The sequence below is a fragment of the Canis lupus genome, chromosome 17 (genome assembly GCF_011100685.1).
Source record: "Canis lupus familiaris isolate Mischka breed German Shepherd chromosome 17, alternate assembly UU_Cfam_GSD_1.0, whole genome shotgun sequence".
NCBI classification, from domain to species: Eukaryota; Metazoa; Chordata; class Mammalia; order Carnivora; family Canidae; genus Canis; species Canis lupus.
This window is the reverse complement of record NC_049238.1, coordinates 19,653,639-19,669,145: the sequence shown is the minus strand read 5'-3', so window position 1 is coordinate 19,669,145 and position 15,507 is coordinate 19,653,639. Positions and strand designations below refer to the sequence as shown.

At 55.3% G+C, this 15,507-nt stretch overlaps 1 protein-coding gene across 2 annotated transcripts in view; it reads left to right on the top strand.

Moving 5' to 3' along the window:
* The first annotated feature begins 13,626 nt into the window (after positions 1–13,626).
* DNMT3A (DNA methyltransferase 3 alpha) overlaps positions 13,627–15,507 on the top strand; it is a 103,709-nt gene continuing 101,828 nt past the window's right edge. The window contains exon 1 of one of the 2 annotated variants that reach the window (XM_038560954.1): positions 13,627–13,792. The gene's annotated coding sequence lies outside the window, so the exon portion shown is untranslated. Of the gene's footprint in view, positions 13,793–14,299; positions 14,389–15,507 lie in introns of those variants that run through there. The other variant, XM_038560953.1, reaches the window with a different exon arrangement.

Here is a 15,507-nt window from a genome sequence, read left to right as displayed (position 1 = left end):
GAGATCCTGGTCTGATTAGAACCAGAGGAATTGCGAGAGCTGGGAAATAAGGAGCCGGGCCTTTCCCAGGTGGGCAAGGACGAAGCTCAAGGTTTCTGAAGAAATCAGCTCTGAAGAGTCCAAGATGATGTGCCCCATCAAGGGGGAGTGGACAGGGCAACCCCACACACCCTGCTCACTGCTGGCTGCTAGGAAGGGAGGGCCTATGGTGGCTACCGAACCTGGGAGACCTACTGAGGCAGGGCCCCATGGGGGTTGGTGGGGGAGCCACTTTGTCCAAAACCACCATAGTGGTGAGAGAAGAGTCTGCCCTGACAGAGCCAACAGCCACCCAGGACCTAAGACAGGCCCTTCCTGCCACCCCCTGAGTGAGAGGCCCCACACCCTGGAGTCCCTGGGTATCACAGTAAAGTAGCCTGTGCTGTGGGTAAACTGAGGCAGGCACCACTAGGACCCCTAAGAAGTACCAAAGCTTAGCTGTTCCCTTTTTGATGTAGCCTAACCCCAGGCCTCTGTTTCTCCTCCTCATTCCGATTTCTGCCAGCTACTTGGTCCCCAGGAACATGCTACCCTCAGTTTTGGTCAGAAAAATCTGCTCCCATGGCCCAGCTTCTTCTTCACCCCTCCCAAGCCTCTTGTCCCCTCCCCACTCCCCCGCCCTGCTCCAGGCCTCCAAAATCACCAGGGCTACAGATCACATTCAGCTCCTGGGAATTCATTAATTGTGAAATAAAAGGAGTGGTTGGTCTCCAAGTAAAGAAATGTCAAGATGTCTAGGGGTAGGCAGGTCTTCTGAATGCCTCTTGGATGCTGGGAACCTGGGATGCCTTGGGAGTGGGTCTGGGTGCTGCAGGGGCAGGGCTGGGGTGAGGCCCTAGGGAGCTCAGGGACAGGGGACAGCCCAAAGCCGCACACGTGGCACAGCAACAGGTGAGCAGGTGAGATGAGCCCACTGCCTCAGCCATCCGCCTGTGCTCAGAGGAGCCCTGGTTCCTCTGGGACACTCCATGTGGGCACTGAGTGTGGCTCAGAGGCCAGCTCTGGTCCCACTGGCCAATGACTTGCCAAGACACCTCTCTGGACCTTGGTGGCCTCAGCCTTCAAATTGACATAACGTTCTCTGGCCCACGTGCTTACTGGTTTGTGATTAGGATATATATTTTTTTAATTTTTATTTGTATTCATGAGAGACAGAGAGGCAGAGACACAGGCAGAGGGAGAAGCAGGCTCCATGCAGGAAGCCCAATGTGTGACTCTCATGTGTCACATTGATGTGTTCCAGGACCCTGGGATCATGCCCTGGGCTGAAGGTCGACGCTCAACCACTGAGCCCCCCAGGTGCCCCTTGTGATCAGGATCTAATGGGAGCTCAGCTGGAAAGCGCACTGGAAACGTTAGGTCCCACTGAGGGAGTTATCTGTATTCCTCTCTCACCTACTCAGGCAAGGGACAGAGGGAAGTGGAGACGCAATTAATAAAGGGACTGTCAGCACACCTGAAACTAATATCACACCGCATGTGATTAGACTCTGATTAAAATATATTAGACTTGTGTTAAAAATAAATAAATAAAAGTACTGTCTGCTGATGTTGGTGGAGCACTTGCTGTGTGCCAGGCTCCGTCCTGGGCACTCAGCATCATCTCATTAAATTCTCCCCACGAGGAGCAGCCTGGGTGGCTCAGTGGTTTAGCGCCGGCTTCAGCCCAGGGACTGATCCTGGAGACCCGGGATCGAGTCCTGCATCGGGCTCCCTGCATGGAGCCTGCTTCTCCCTCTGCCTGTGTGTCTGCCTCTCTCTCTCTCTCTCTCTGTTTCTCATTAATAAATAAATAAAATCTTTAAAAAAAAATTCTCCCAACAAGCACAGGTATGCGCAGGCCCGTTCCCCAAGCCCTGCCTGTTACTCCCTAGCTCCGGGAGGTGGGAGGTGGGAGGTGGGAGGTGGGAGGTGGGAGGTGGGAGGTGGCCGGCGCTCGCACCCCGTCTGCCTTCACCCCACTGCCATCTGGCCTGGGCAGCGCCTCCCGGGGGTCTGTCCTGAGTCCCCGCTCTGCAGCTCCCGGGCGGGGCCTGGGAAACGCGAGCCTTCTCGGTCCACCACCCCCTCCTTTGTCTACGAGGGGCTTTGCTCTCCGCGTCCCCTGCCAGGAGTTCGGGGGTCACTTCCATCGTCCCCACCCTGGTCCTCTGTTTGGCTGGAAAAGAAATAGACGGCGCGGGGGTGCGGAGTCCTAAAGCGACCTTGGGACACCTGTGGCCCTTGAGCATCCCCTCGTGGGGCCTGGACTCAGCCGCCCGCGGGTGGCAGCGGAGCCTGTCGCCAAGCCCGCGTTGTAGAAAACTAGTGTCCGATAAGGAAAAATGACTTCTCAGGTGGAAGAGCAAGCTAGAGGCAGAGGGGGGCTGCATCCAGATCCCGGAAGCCCCGGCCCCGCGCTCTGGGCTCCCCAGGCTCAGGCTCAGCGGGAGAGGAAAGAACAGGGCGAGGCGGCCTGCAGGGCTGGGGCCCTCCTGAAAGCCCCTGGGGAGGCCACGACGTGGCGGGCACCTGCTTCCAGAGGTGGCCCACATCCCTGGGCTCGGGGCTCCTTCCTGCTCCTTCAAAGCCAAGCAGCAGTAGGTCAAGTCCTTCTCAAACCCTGTCACTCTGGCGCCGACTCTTGTCTCCTGCCCTACTTCCAAGGCCCCTGGTGTTTATGGACCCCAGATAATCCGGGTGATCTCCCCATCTCCAGCTGGGCTGATTAGCAAACTTGGTTCCCCCCGGCCATGTGACCTAACATATTCACAGATGCCAAAGATTAGGATGTGGACGTCTTTGGTGGGGGTCATTATTCTGGCTGCCGTATGCCCCTTGTCCCAAGGGCGGCGTCTGCAAATAGTCGCATGTCCTGCACGTCTGACACATGAACTGTGATGTAGGCCTGCAGCTCTCTCCTGTGCGCCTCTCGGGAAGGACCGTGGCCAGCCCCCGCCTCATCCCTCGAGGATTTCCCCTCCACTCTGTGTTCCTGTGTTCCCCTGGAAGCGTTCCCACGGCCTGCCAGCTCCTGGTGGGAAGGCCCTGGTTCCCACCTTCTCAGCACTTTCCTGTCTTTCTGTGTGTCCCTCCCACAAGTGGGCGCGTGGCCTCTGGGCCCGAGGAGAGTCAGGGAGACAGGCCCAGGTTGCTGGCTAGGCTCAGCAGAGGAACAGGGACACTTCTGCAGATGGGACAGGGAGGGGGTCCCTGCCAGTGCATCCGCTGACAGGTGGCCAGTTCTGGAAAGTGCAAATGGCTAGGGAATCCGCTCTTGTCCTCTGAGGAGGGTCCTGCACCTCACTGGAGAGATGGAATTGGTTTCAGCTGGCAAAAGGGAGATGGGGGGCCAGGCCCTGCCTGCCTGCGTGACCCTGCTCAAGTAGGGAGTGGAGGGTGGGTGGAGGAAGCAGATGGTGCTGAGCTGGGATCTTCTGGGATCTGGGGTGGAGGCTGTGAGTTCGTCCCTGTCCCCCAAAGTGCTGGGGCAGCTGGGAACTGGCATCACTGCTGGTCTCCTCCATTCTGTCGCCTGCTGCTTGCATTCTCCTGACACTGTCCCCTCAGGGGCCAGCTGGGGCAGTCTTGGGTCAAATGCAGCCACCTTGTTTTTGCTCCCTGTAGTAGGCAGCTAAAATGGTTTCCTGTATTCAGACTCCTGTATATTCCCTGCCCCTTGAGTGTGAGCTGGTCCTGGAGGCCTGCTGTTTACAAAGAGAATAGCTGAGTCTGATGCAAAAGTCTGTGACTTCCCTCCTGCCTGAACACTGTCTCTCGCTCTCTCAGGCTTGTCACTCTGATGAAGGCTGCTGCCATCTTGTGAGCTGCCCCGTGGGGAGGCCCACATGGCAGGGAGCTGAGGGCCGCTTTCAGCCTTCAGCCAGCGTTGACTAGAAGGCCTCAGTCCGACAACCCACAAGGAACTGATTCCTGTTAAGAACTATTGCATGAGTGAGCTTGGAAATGGATCCTTCCCCGTCAAACCTGGAGATGGCTGGAGCCGGCTACGTCAGTTGTAGCCTATGGGAGCCCCTGAGCCGATGACCCCATGAAGCCACCTCCAGATTCCTGACACACAGCATCTGTGAGATAATGAGTGTTGCTGTTGAAGGCACCAAGGTTTGGGTTAATTTGTTGCGTGGTGATAGATCACAGATATACCCCCTTTGTCCTTGACCCTGTCGCCCCATCAGCCCTTTGTCCTTGGCCTCTGTTTACTCATCTGGTTCTCCCCTTGCCTTCCTGAGCCTCCTTCTCTCTCCTTCGCCGTCATCTCTCCCACCCCAGGCTGAGGTCTACCCCAGCGTCTCTGGTCTCCACACTCCCCAGGGGGAGCCCATCTATTCATGGCTTCCATAACGTGTAAGTACCGTGTGTGTAGCGATGCTCCTCCAGTCATTCCCCACCCCTTCCATCAGCTCATCAGCATTCAGTTCCATTTCTCCTCCGGCCCCTGAATATATATTTTATCTGGATGTTACTATAACAACCCAAACCAGTGAATATGTCCCTTCCCGTCATCTCTGTTTCCAGTCAGCAATAGATGTTCCTTTTGGAAGGCGGCGGATCGCTTGCCCGTACCCCCTGCCAGAGCTGAGCACAGATCTCCTCGCCTCTGGGCTGCCTCCCTCCAAAGACTCACCTTCCTTAAACATGATCCCCAAGACATCAGATTATCAATCACTCTCGAGTCTCCAAGTTCTTTCCCATTGAAATTGCCTGATGTTTTCCACCAACATCCCCACGTGACTCTAGCGGCTGGACCAGTGTTTCACCTCCCTGGCCTCAGGGAGGCCCCAAATGTAAGGCTAAAGATTGAAAAAGCCCCAGATGTCCTTCAACAGATGAATGGTTAAACGGTGGCATATCTGCATGTGGAATTTTACCCAGGAATTAAAAAAAAAAAAAGGTACCATTAACACACGCAACAACTCGGATGAGTCTCCAGAGGTTTATGTTGGGTGAAAAAAGCCAATCCCAAAAGATCTGACTCCATTTACATAACATCACTGAAAGGAGAAAACTGTAGAAACAGCATGGATTCGTATTGCCCCGGGGGTGGGGAGAGGCACAGGGGAGGTGGGTGTGGCTGCAAAAGGGAATCAAAATGTTCTGTTCCTTGACCACGTCGATGTTGGTATCCTGATCGTGATACCACACTTAGGTGTTGAGAGAAGTTATCATGGGTCAGGGGGAGACTGGTAAAGGGTACAGAGGATTTCTCTGTAGTTCTCACTACTGCACATGAATCTAAAATTATCCCCATAAAGGGATGCCGGGCTGGCTCAGTCAGTAGAGCACACAACTCTTGATCTCAGGACTGTAAGTTCAAGCCCCATGTTGGGCTCAGAGCTTACCAAAAAACAAAACAAAACAAAACAAAACAAAAAAACAACTCCAAAAAAGTTTAATTAAAAAAAGATACCCTTTAAAAAAAAAAAAAGATTTATTTATTTATTTATTCATGATAGATATAGAGAGAGAAAGAGAGAGGCAGAGACACAGGAGGAGGGAGAAGCAGGCTTCATGCCGGGAGCCAGACACAGGACTTATTCCCGGGACTCCAGGATCGTGCCCTGGGCCAAAGGCAGGCGCCAAACCACTGAGCCACCCAGGGATCCCCAAAGATACTCTTTTTACTGAGTGGCATGGAACTCAACTTAAAGCCTGGAATGTACATTACTAATATAAGAATATGAATGAAAAAAATCACTGCTTTTTACTCATGAAAATGTTTGTAGCTGATACAACCACAGGCTTCCAGCCTTTTATTTTGATATTGAATTACATGCCCCACAGAGAGCCAGGCGGGCTGTGGGGTTGCTCAGCAGCTGCCCTGAGCCCATGAGGTCCTATTCAGCAGGGGGCAGCTCCTTTCCTCTTCCCTCTGGAGGAGCAGAGGAAGGAACCAGGGGAAGGGCTGGGGTGAAGGAGGGTGCAGCAGAGTCAGGAGAGTTCCACAGGGGAGGGTCCCTGAGTCTGAGGGTCAGGCCAGCAGCAAAGGGAGAGAGATTGAGGGGGAGTGACCCTGGGCATCACCTCCTTGCCTCCCTGTGCCTCTCTGGATATTGCCCTCTCAATCCTGATGCCCTCACCCACCAAATCCCAAGCAGCTCTGGCTCAGTTCTATTTCCTTAGAGACCCTCATCCCAGCCTTAATCCCTTCTTGTTTGAACATCACAATTTAAATTGTATTTAGTATTTTATCTTTATTTTTTTAGACCAGGGCGGGGCAGAGAGAGAGAGAGAATCCTCAAGCAGACTCCCTGCTGAGCACAGAGCCCAATGTGGGGCTCTATCACACAACCCTGAGGTCATACCCTGAGCCAAAATCAAGAGACAGAGGCTCAACCGACTGAGCCACCCAGGTGCCCCTGAGCTCCACAATTTAGCTCATGATAACTGGCTAATGTTGGTCTGGATTGTGTCTTGTGATAATGCCTCACAGACGGAAAGCATCGCACCAGGCTCCCTGGCACAATGCTGGCTAAAATAATTGTTGGCTTTTATCACAGTCAAAGGGGTGACCCCCTTGATTTATGGAGAGGTCATAAAACTCAAGAAGAAAGAGATCCACAGCCCGACAGAAAAAGGTTCAAAAATAAATCTATAGTTCTCAGTTTATAAATGCAAATGGCCCTTAAACATATGAAAAGATGATCAACCTCCTCAAAATGAAAGAAATGCAAAACAAAATGTGGTGAGAGATCACTGCTCACCTATCAGATGGGCAAAAATCCAAGAGTTTGGGGCACCGAAGTGGCTTAGTCCATTAAACAGCTGCCTTCAGCTCAGGTCATGATCCCGGGGTCCTGGAATTGAGCCCCGGGTCTGGCTTCCTGCTCAGCGCCCTCTCCTTGCTTGTCTTCTCTCTCACTAGCTCTCTCTCTCTTAAACAAATGAATAAAATCTTAAAAAAAAAAAAATCCAAGAGTTTAACAACATTTCTCAACTGGCAACATACTTTTTCGTACATATTCCTGATGGGAAGGCAAAATGCTACAACCTCGGGGAGTGATTTAAAAAAATTTTTTATTCAAAAGCAATCTTATTTTTTTTTTTGAAGATTTCATTTATTTAATTATGAGAGACACAGAGACACAGGCAGAGAGAGAAGCAGGCTCCCCACAAGGAGCCTGATGTGGGACTCGATCCCGGGACTCTGGGACCACACCATGAGCCCAAGGCAGATGCTCAACCACTGAGCCACCAGGCATCCCGACCTTGATATTCTTAAAAAAAAAAAAAATTACAAATCAGTTATTTTGTAGAATACCCCTTGTTTTGGGTTTGCTATGGTCTGATGTCTGTGCTTCTCAAAATTCATATGTTGAAACCTAGTGCCCAAGGCAATGGTATTAGGAGGTAGGGCTTTGGAAGGCTCTACCCTCACGACTGGGATTAGGGGTCATAAAAGAGATCCCACGGGGCAGCCTGGGTGGCTCAGCAGTTTAGCCTTCAGCCCAGGGCCTGATCCTGGAGACCCAGGATGGGGTCCCACATTAGGCTTCCTGTAGGGAGCCTGCTTCTCCCTCTGCCTGTCTCTCTCTCTCTCTCTCTCTCTCTGTGTGTGTGTCTCTAATAAATAAATGAAATCTTAAAAAAAAAATTTTTTTTAAGAGATCCCAGGGTGCTCGCTTGTCCCTTCCACCACGTGAGGACACAGCGCAAAGACGGCTGACTATGACCCAGGAAGCCCTCACCAAACACTGAATCCGCTGCTGTGATGGTCTTGGGCTTTTCAGACCCCAGAGCTGTGAGAAGTGAATGTTTTGTTGTTTATAAGCTACCAGCCTATGGTACCTTGTCATAGCAGCCCAATGGGTTAAGATAGGGTTTGGATGTCTCCTCAAGATAGGACTCAGGCGATGCATCTCGGGTTGGAAGATCATAGAAATGATGCTGTGTCCTTCTCACAGCCTCCTGTTAGGCGGCATACCATTTCCATTTGGCTCATTACTGATGATGTTACCTTCAATCATTTGACAAAAGGGAAGTGTTTCAGGTTTTTCCATTGTAACGTCACTCTTCTTTCCTTTTCAATTAGTCAGTATTTTGTTGGGAAGTATTTTGAGACCCTGTAAATATCCTGCTCCTCATTCAACCTGCGATGTATCCATTTATTTCTAGCAGTGTGGTCGCATAGATTTCTATTTTATTCAGTGGGCTGTAATCTGTTGGTATCATCATTGATTCTGATGCTCAAATTTTCCCATATTTTGCCAGTGGGAGCCCCGCCCCTGTATCCCATTATTCTTTGAGCACTTCCTTACTTTTCAGTGTGACATACTCTGGGCTCATCTTGTTCCTTGCTTGGTCCTACTCTGGAAACTGCCATTTCTCCAAAAAGGTTCAGTTCCTTTTAGTAAATAATGGTATTTAGAAACTAAGATCTGAGCATGAGGTGTGCTCATTCCAATGGAGGTTTTATTGCTTGTAGGTGCTCTCAGCGGACAGAAAAAGGGACTACTGATACAGAGACACATACAGGCGTGTGTGGATGTGTGTGTGTGTGTGTGTGTGTGTGTTTACATCTATGTTTTTGTATCTGTCAATACACAGTGTGAGGCTCATGCTGGGAGTGAGAGATAGAGGCTGAGGTGTCTCCTGAGGGAAGGGGCTGAACCAGCATCTAGAAATGGGGGAGGTTTATGACAGTTGCTGTGGGAAATCCAATAAAAGGATAAAATAATTGAATAAAAGATTGTGTATACACAATAAAACACATAAAACCACACAGAACGAATTTGTGTCTTTAGGATTTTCTCTGTGCATGAGAATGCTGGCACTTTAATGGTTGCAAAGCACTTTCACATCTACTCTTTGTTTTCATGTTTAAAACTTCTGTGGTGGGTTAGCAGAGTAGTCTACCCAGCCCTTTGGGACTTTGGGGTGGGTGCTGGTTGCTGGTCCATGGAGTCCCCAGAAAATGAGCTGACTAGCAGCTGGCTGAGGCTTTAGGGAAGTAATATCAAATCCCCAGATCTAGGGATTGCTCAAACTCTGAAGGAATCCCCAGGAAGACATGACCGCGCCACTAGGAAGCTGGCCCCCCCACCAAAGGAGACTTCTTCCCCATAGGCCCTCAGGCACAGCCATGGAGGACAATGAACCAGGGAAATTCTTTTAGGACTGGGACCTGGATCCACCTGTGAAGAAGTGAGCCTGGCAGCCCAGGCGGCAGGGTGTGGTCCAGGCCATGAGCAGCAACCCCTAAAGGTTCTTCCCCCTCTCCTCTTTTGCGAAGTCAGTCCCTGTTGTGGATAATCTGTTTTCTCTCCGACGTCACAGATTTGGCATTTTGGGTAGTTGCGTTTAAAATGTAGCCACCGTGGTGGATAAGAAGCAGCCACATCCATCTCATTGAGAGAAATGCACATTACTCAGAGATCCTGATTTTAGAGCTGGTCATGACTTGGATTATCTTCCTTTGGGAAGGAGATCAAGTGCATTTTTAGTTGTAGATGGCGTGGGTTCTTCATTTTAGTAGGAACATCTTAAAAATATCTTTTTTATTGAGGTGAAATTCACTAACACTAATCATTTAAAAATGTACAATTTGGTGGCGTGTAGCACATTTGCAATGTTGTGCAACCACCACCTCTATCAGGTAGCCAGAGCGCTTGGAAAGTGCATACACAAGGAAAGAAGGTACACGTGGATGCCGGGCAGCCACGGGAGGAAGTGGAATGTGTTTGCTCAGCACCCCTTGCTCCGGGGAACGAGTTTGCTCCTACTCCATGGGTGCTGGCTGGATGCACCAGTACCGATGCCATCTCCTGCACTCCCTTATGGGGGTGGGCATGTGATTCATGCTCTCCTGCTGGCTGTAGAACCTGGTGCGCTGTGGGCTTGTGACCACGGCCAGAACAACCGAAGTGACCCTTGGAACGTTTCTGCTTCAGTGAGGGTGACAATGAAAGCCCAAACTGAACAATGATGTGTCTCAGACCTCGAGGCTCCAGGAGGGGGAGGTGGGTCATTGCTAGGGGACATGGAGCTTCATGTCCTAGAAGCCTTAGGCCACTTCCTGAGGGAAACGAAAACAATGTTCTTCCCCTGGGATTCTAAACTGGGAGAACGCAGGCCTGGGTCTGCTGGCCACCATCCTGGAGTCTGTTTCAGGGAGGAGAGAACGTGCCAACCCAGTGGGGAGCAGACAAGAGTGATGGCGACCATGAGCCCTGGAGCTAGCATTCGAGAAGCCGGATTTCCCTAGTCTTTCCAACCTTGGGCCTCCCCATTGTCTAAACTCTAAACCACTGAATCCCCTCATTTAAACCAGTTTAGGCTGGGATTCTGTCCCGTGTGACTGAGAGTCCTGACGAATATAACAAGCCACATGGAAGGTAGGTGGAAGTATCACCATTTGCTATAGATGAGGAACCTACGTGGATAGTGGTCTATGATGCAGCTCTCCGGGTGGGTGTGACAAGCAGTGGATATTAAGATGACCCAAGTGGTGAGTCACCGTGGGGCTGAAATCACCGAGCCTGATGGTAGGTGAGCCAGGTCTGCACATCAGGGAGGAGGTGCAGCAAAGGCAGGTGGAATGGTTTCAGAAGCAGGCTGGTCCAGAGGACATAAAGTCTAGCAGGGTGCTGGGGCCAAGGGTAGACTCTCGTCTGAGTCAGAAGTGTGGGAACTGAGTCTTCCGCTGGAGTCCCCAGGGGGAAGATGTTAGAGGAACATGCTGCCGGTGAAACAGTTGGAAGGGCCCCTGTGGTAGTCACTGGTGCTGGTTGCTAAATATGTCTGGTTCTCCCTGCTTTGAGATCCGTGGTAGTGTTTACTTCCTGGATCCTGATAGTTGAATGGAGCTGTTTGACTGGTTCCAGCCAATGAGGGACAGATGGCTATGTCAGTGTGATACCCTCCAGTGCCCTCCTTGCGGTGGTGGCTCTTCTGTCAGCCAGGGTCCCAGAATATTCCATGAGCTCTACGCCTCTGCAGACTTGCCACAGACACGTAACAGGAGCAAGAAAAGTAAACCTTATGGTTTTTCATAATAGATTTAATAGATTTAATTTATAGTCATACCGTGCTCAATTTTTTATTGTGGTAAAATATGTACAGCATAAAATTGCCATTTTAACCATTTCTAAGTGTCTAGTTCAGAGGCATTAAGTGCATTCACATATTGTGCAACCATCACCACCATCCACCTCCAGAACTCTTTTTGTCTTTCCAAACTGAAGCTCTGTAACCCACTAAATACTAACTTCCCACTCCTCACACACACCCACCCCTGACACACCCCAGTCCCTGGCAACTACTATTCTACTTTGTCTCTATGGATCTGACTACTCTATGTGCCTCACGTAGGTGGAATCACACAATATTTGTCCTTTTGTGTCTGACTTACTTCACTTAGCATAATGTCTTCAAGGTTTATCCATGTTGGAGCAGCTTCCAGAATTTCCTTCCCTTTTAAGGCAGAATAATATTCCACTGTATGCATATGCCACATTTTATTTATCTATTCATCTATTCATGAACATCCGGGTTGTCTTCACCGTTTGGCTATTGCAAATAGTACTGCTGTGAACACTGGTGTACAAACGTCTATTAGAGTCTCTGCTTTCAGTTCGTTTGGGTATGTACGTGGAAGCGGGACTGCTGGATCGGAGGGTAATTCTATGCTTACTTTTGGTGAGGAACCACCATATTGTTTCCTACAGAATTCTTGTGATTTTAAGTCACCAAAATTTGGGGTTGCTTGTTATTGCAGGATAACCCAGCATATCCTGGCTGATACTGCTCCTTGCCCCAGATAATCTAGGATCAACCAGGATTCCGATCAGGCCACAGTGAAAGAGACAGAAGCGAGAGGGTACAGGAGCCCAAAGGCTACATCAATTGGAGCTAGACCCGTGTGATGTATGGTTAGGAAGGCCCAGCAGGGTTAGCCAGCACTGATATGCCTCTTCTTGGGACCACCTGGAGGGGCCTTCATATGCCAAAGACAATCAGGGCCAGGCTCTGGACCAACCCTATAGCCACATGGTTGCTTCTGACTGGACATAACCCCCCTCTAACATGGTCAACTCGGGCCTCCCGACCCCAGCAACACAGATATCCAAGGTCATACACATCATGGGCTCCCAATGATTTCATCACAAATAGTTCTACTCGACAGATACTTGATCCTGAGAATTTCAACTTGTCAAGAGCAACTATAATGTTTTTAAAAGTGTGCTGTGGTGATTTCAGGGTGAGGTGAACCAGGCTTTGAATCCTGGTTCTGTGACTTCCCAACTGGCTAGCTTTGACCAAGCCTCAGTTTCTTCATCTGTAGAGTGAGGATAGTATAAACCGCCACACAGGTTTGGCAAGGACTATGCAAAATGTGCCAAGTCTGGTGCCGGGCACACAGGAGGCCCTCGGTAAACAGTCGCTGCTATTTGGGGGCAGCGTTATATAAGCCCTTGAGGAAGGGAGAGGTATGGCACCATCTTTCTCAACACGGTCTTCCCTTTAGCCATGTGTTAGAGTATTTGTGGACGCCCATCTGGATGTGGAAAGAAAGTGGCAAGGGGCCCGCAGTGCACACATTCATTCGTTCAACCGATGTTTACTGAGAACTTACTGGGAGCCCAGTGCCGAGCTCCACACGTGGTTCTTGTCCTCGTGGAGGAAGCAGTACGAGTCTCTGGAACTGGACAGCTGCAATCCACGGACGGCAGGGCCGGTCATCAGCGGCATGGGGTGACGACTGTGCGGACAGTGGCCTCTGACCTTGAGGCTGGGGGGGTGGGGGAGACTGGGGCATCTGGGAACATTAGAGAGCTTCCAGAAGGGGAACGTCTTGGACAAAAGTTGAGCTTTGTGTCTCAACGAGTTAGGTGACTGTTCTTGTGCCCTCAAAGGGGTGAAGCTGGTGGGAGAGAAGGGAGAAGTAGGACTGGTTTCAGCAGTGAGGGCCTGAGTGCCCATCTTGGGCAGCCCCTGCCCACGAGGGGGGTGGTGGGTACTTGGGTCAGGGAGCACACGGCACTGCCACGTAGCTGAGGCGCCAGGTGGATTGGGGGTGCGCAGTGGAAGGGGCTGCTGGAGGCTGCCGGAGAGCCAGTCTGGGGGTGCTCAGGGGGTCCAGCGCCAAGGCCTAGAGGTAGCGGTTGGGAAAGTGATGAGCAGAGGGTGGCTATGCTGATGGAAGTAGACAGAGATGCCCCAAGTCAGAAACCTGGAGCCCGGAGAACTCTCTGGGAAATGAGAACAACCCCCACGGGAAAGGGGTGAGTAAGCGTGAGGGTGGAGTGTAGGTGTGCACAGAATCTTAGAGCTGGAAGGGATCTTCAATGTCATTTAGTTCAACCTCCCACCCCACGAAGTCTTTCAGTCTTCCACTGTCCAATTGAGGGCACTCAACTCTACTTGGACACTCCAAGGTACGGGGAGCTCACTCCCTTCATGGGGACTCATCCTAGCGAGGCGCCCGGGCCTCCAGGACGGCCTGGATGGACCTGGCGCCGCGACCTTGGCCGCGCTGAGTGGGCCGGCCTCCGCTCGGCGGCGGCACCTGGCGGGGGCGGCGGGTCGGGTGGGGATTGCGCTGCGGATGGGCCGGCGCTGCTGTCCCCGGCCCCAGTGCTGAGGCAGGCAGAGTGCAGTGGGCTCTGGTGGAGGTCGGGAGAACTGCAGGGTGAAGGCCGCCGGGGGCTCCGCGGGCTGCCGGGGGGAGGCACTTGACACCGGCCCGGGGAGAGGAGGGGCCGCTGTCCCTGCGGCCAGTGCTGGATGCGGGGACCCAGCGCAGAGGCAGCGCCAGGTAGCGGGGCGCCCCGCGGGTCGGGGGGAGGGCGGGCTGCAGCAGGGCCCCCGGCGGAGCGGCCCGGAGCGCGGCCGAGGCGGGGCGCCCAGGCCCAGCGCAGGGTCGGGGCACCGCGGGGTCCGGCCCTCGGTCTCGCAGCGTGCGGAGACCCCCGGCGGGGCCGCGGAGGCCGGGGAGTCGGGCCGAGGGCGCTAGGACCGGCCGCGCGCCCAGGCCGCTACCGCCGCGGCGCCCCGGGGCCCCCCAGTCGGCGCTGCCTCCCGGGCCGGCTCCGCAGCGCCGGGGCCGGGGCCAGCGCGGCCGCGGGGGGCGAGCGGCGGGCGGAGGCCTGGGCCCGCGGGCGGCCGGAGGGAGGGAAGGAGGAAGGCGGAGAGAAGGGGTGGGAGGGGGGGACCCGGCAGAGGAGGCGGAGAGAGGGAGCGCGACAGCGAGCGGAGGGAGGGAGCGAGCGAGGCAGGCAGGCGGGCCGGGAGGGAGGGAGGGCGCGCGGGCGGCGGCGGCGGCGGCGGCGGCGAGAGCAGAGGACGAGCCGGGACGCGGCGCCGCGGCACCAGGGCGCGCAGCCGGGCCGGCCCGACCCCACCGGCCACACGGTAATGAGCGCCGCTGCTGGCGGCCCGGGAGGCCGGCCCGGAGGCGGGCGGGGAGGGCGGGCGGGCGGCCGGGCGGGGGGCACGGCGGCGGGCAGTGCCCGGCTCGGGGCGCGCTCCCGGACCCCTGCAACTCGGCGCCGGGCGCTCGCGGGGCCGGGGCTGCGGGCGGGGACGGCGGGCCGGGCCGGCCGGGGCGGCGCGGGGGATCTGAGGGTTTGTTTATGTCCCCGCGGGCTCCGCAGGCGCCCCCTCCCGTCCCGCCCGCCCGCCCGCCCGCTCCCGGCGCGGAGCCCCCTCCCCGCCCCCGCCCCCGCCCCCGCCCGGCTCCGGGCTCAAGTTCAAGTCTATACAATGCCGCGGGGGGCCCCCTCCGCCGCCGGCCTCCGCCGCGGTGCCCGGCCCGGCGCTGCCGCAGGGGCCCCGGCCTGGCCGCCCCCGCCTTCCGGGCCCTGCCCCCGCCCCGGGGCCCCGCCTGGGGCCTGCGGCCGCGGCGCTGCAGGGCGCGGACCCCGACCCGGAGAGATCGGCTCCCGCCGCGGCCCGCAGGGAGCGGGGGAGGGGGCGGGGGCCGGGCCCCGCGCAGGCTCCGCGGCGGCGGCAGAAAATGGCAGCCTGGCACGACCCGGCCCCCCGCCCCTCCCCCCGGCTCCCGGCCCTCCTCGGCCCGGCGGGGCGGGGGACGCGGGAGGCCCCCGGGGGCGGGCCGCGGGGTGATTCGGGGGCCGGGCCGGGGAGCGCTGCGCAGCGATCCTGCTCCGGCCACCTGTGGCTGGGGGTGCGGGGTGCCAGCGGATCTGGGAGGGGCGGCGGGGGTGGCGAGAGTGCCACTTGGGGGGCACACCTCCCCGCGGAGGGCCGGGCGGCGCGCGGGGGGGGACGTCGTGCCTGGCTCCTCCCTGCCCCCGCCGCGGGCCGTGGGAGCCGGGGCGGCGGCGGCGGCGGCGGCGGCGGCGGCGGCGGCGGTGGCGGCGGCGCCGCAGTGTGGGGGCGGGGCGGGGGCGGGCGGAGATCCCGGGCCGGGGCCGCGGGGGCCGGAAGACGCGGGGATGCGAGCTGCGGGCCCCGGCCGGGAGCGGCGCCCGGGGTCGCCCCCTGCAGCAGCACCCCCGGTCGCACACA